Below are 3761 nucleotides of genomic sequence, written 5' to 3'. Positions count from 1 at the left end.
GACATCACTTAAGAATCGAAGACCTGAATATAAGAACGACCCACTGGCGTAGCCAGGGGGGGGGGGGGGGGGGCGATGGGGGCGGTCGCCCCCCCTAAGATTTGGACCGGGGATTTGGGAGGCGGAAAAAAAATGCGTGTATACTGTATGCATGCACATGAAGCGGGTCTCCTTTGCAATCTTTCATCAAGTAAGATATTTTTATTGAATATTTCACTCAAAGTGTGCTCCAGATCGTTGAATTTCAATTCAAAATATGCAAAATCTCTCGTGCTTGGGAGGGGGTATCCCCCTCCCAAACCCTCCCCCTCTGTGCCTCTTTCCCTAGCTAAGTACACTTTTTAGATTAAAAAAAAAAATGAATTATTCTGAGTGCATAAGACTTATCACTTATATTCCGAAAACTCAAGGTTCCCTCATGTATAAGGGGAATTTCCCCTTTTAATCGACCCTTTCCTCCTTCAGCCCCCCCCCAATCAGTTTGTTTGCTTGTTTTTTTTTGTTTTTTTTTTGTGATTTCCCAAATGTTGATTCCATCAAATATGCGTAGACGAGATATCTCAATTTCAACCTTAAAAAGGCAAAAGCTCCATCGGAAGGGAAGGATGGAGATAACACTCGCCCACGTCTTCTTCCTGCTCGCCCGCCCCCCCCCCCCCCCCCACCCGCCATGCATAGAAGTAGACTGTGGCCATACCCAGATCGCTTTATTTCAATTCTAAAAACGCAAAAGCTCCGAGAGCGGGAGGGGGAATCCCCCTTCCCCTAAGCTCTACCTCACTAGACTTTTTATATACACACAGATGGTGCACATTCGGAATAAGAGCTAAATTCCGTGATTTTAACACTTCGATGGAAAAGTATTGCACCAAAAATTTGCACCAGATCGCTGAATTTCAGGCCTGAAAACGCAAAATCACCTTCGTGTGGCAGGAGATATGCCCCTATCTACACCCTTGTATGCATGCTTTTCTGTTTGATTGCTGAACAGACAGCGTTCATGATATTCAGTGTAAGAATTAATACAAGAAGACTAGTGTATTTAAATTATACCCGGTGAGATAGGCAAATTGTTCAATAATAATTTACACTAAAATATACTGCAACCTTAAACAAGTGGGACTGTTTCAACTCGTTAAAACACGCAAAAACATGCATCAAATTGCACCATTTGCAACATCAAAATGCAAAAAGTTCTCACCGTGGGAGAGGGGACACCCCCCTCCCACACCCTGACCTCCCCCCTCGCTCGCTCCACTCGCTCGGGTTCAGTTGCGTTCATGATGTTCAGTGAAACGAATTAATACAAGAAGTGTATTTAAATTGTATCATTTTATAGGCAAATTGTTCAATAATAATCTACACTAAAATATACTGCTATAAAGCGGGACTGTTTCACGTCGATAAAACGCGCAAAAACAAGCATCAAATTGCACTATTGCAAAATCAAAATGCAAAAAGTTCTTACCGTGGGAGGGAGAAACCCCCTCCCACACCCTCCCCACCCCTCGCTCGCTCCGCTCGCTCCGCTCTCTAGGGTTCAGTCGCGTTCATGATATTCAATGAAAAGAATTAATACAAGAAGTACATTTAAATTATACCATTTTATAGGCAAATTGTTCAATAATAATCTACACTGAAATATACTGCTATATACCTTAAACAAGTGGGACTGTTTTACGTCGATAAAACGCGCAAAAACATGCATCAAATTGCACAATTTGCAACATCAAAATGCAAAAAGTTCTTATCGTGGGACGGGGACACCCCCCTCCCACACCCTCCCCTCCCCCTTCGCTCGCTCCGCTCGCTCGGGTTCAGTTGCGTTCATGATATTCAATGAAAAGAATTAATACAAGAAGTGTATTTAAATGATACCATTTTATAGGCAAATTGTTCAATAATAACCTACATTAAAATATACTGCTATATACCGTAAACAAGTGGGACTGTTTTACGTCGATAAAACGCGCAAAAACATGCATCAAATTGCACCATTTGCAACATCAAAATGCAAAAAGTTCTTAACGTGGGAGGGGGGACACTCCCCTCCCACACCCTCCCCTACCCCCTCGCTCGCTCCGCTCGCTCGGGTTCAGTCGCGTTCATGATATTCGGTGAAAAGAATTAATACAAGAAGTGTATCTAAATTATATCTTTTTAAAGGCAACTTGTTCAATAATAATCTACATCAAAATAAACTGCTACCATAAACAAGTGGGACTGTTTCACGTCGATAAAACGCGCAAAAACATGCATCAAATTGCACCATTTACAACATCAAAATGCAAAAAGTTCTTACCGTGGGAGGGGGGACACCCCCCTCCCACACCCTCCCCCCCCCCCCTCGCTCGCTCCGCTCGCTCGGGCTCGGTCGCTTCGCTCCCTCGCAGACTAACCGCCCCCCCTAAGATGAAATCCTGGCTACGCCGTTGGAACGACCCAAGTCCAATTTTGGGCCAAATTCAGTTTGACATGGGGAAATTGTAGCTTATGCATAGACTCATCTTGTGTATAAATGATAAATCCTAATTACCCCCGGAAGTGCCTGAAATGAAAGAGTTAAATCTTATATTATTGTAAGAATGAAGGACTTGGGTCATTCTTACATTCATAATTATAGCGCCCTCTCTCATCCTTCTCTCATCTCTATAGCAGAATATCATGTATATGAATCAAAGAACGACCCAAGTCCATCACAGAAAATGGCCTCTCCACAATTAATGTAAATGTTGATTGTCATAATGATATAAAAATGTTCTAATTGTATATACAATGTTGCCTTCCCATCACAGTTAAACAGAATATTATTGGACAAATAAAAAAGATATGAAGTTTTTTTTTAGTTTACTCGAAATGGTCTTACATGGACTTGGGTCGTTCTTATATTCAGATACTCAATCATAATTCACACTTGTAGAGATATCAAAGCAAAGTACAAATGAAGGCCTACGTCCCCTTAGGTTATGACATACGCACAAACTCAAACGTCTTAGTGTGACAATATTGATCATAATAGAGTAATTTGATGACCAACAAAAGTTTTACTTAGAATTGAACATTCTCAGACACTTCTTGTGTTTTTACAATGTTTGATTACTAACATACGGTATATTACTTTTTGAAAAAAAAAAGGATTACCATGGCAACACACTTTCCTGAGCATTTCCATGACCTTGAATGACTGGGACTTTAACTACAAGTTAACTGGTAATTCTTAATGTATAAGTTTAGTCACTTTTATTACAATTGATAATTGTGTAATTGGAAATATATATTTTTGTAAAAGTAATTCGTTACCATGGCAACAGGAGAAGGCATCAGAGAAAGGCTTGGACTTTGGTAGCAATTGGACGACTAGGCCCTACATCTAAATCCATTTAGTCACTTTTATTACATTTTGGTTTCATTATTATACATTGTAATTGGAAATAGAATATGTATTGGGAAAAAAAAATCGATGCCACGGCGAGATACGTAGAAAATAATATGCCAGAATTCTGAAGGGCTCAATATTAAATGTAGTTGCAATAATACATCACTCTATGTGTGTGTCACATTTTTTGTTTTTAGACAAAACTCCAGGACACTTGCATTACCAAAACAAACAAACAAACAAACACACAAACAAACAAACAAACAAACAAACGACAACACAAACATCAACAAAAACAACTTTCCACGATTATGAAAGAAAAGGCTAAGCTTGATTTTTTTTTTCGTTATCCATAATTTGAGGTATCGGTTGTGGTACCAGTAAT

This window comes from Diadema antillarum, unplaced genomic scaffold (genome assembly GCF_040938485.1).
Source record: "Diadema antillarum isolate AM-2024a unplaced genomic scaffold, OU_Dant_1.0 seq00001294_RagTag, whole genome shotgun sequence".
NCBI lineage: Eukaryota > Metazoa > Echinodermata > Echinoidea > Diadematoida > Diadematidae > Diadema > Diadema antillarum.
The sequence above is the reverse complement of the archived record's forward strand: the minus strand, read 5'-3'. Positions refer to the sequence as shown.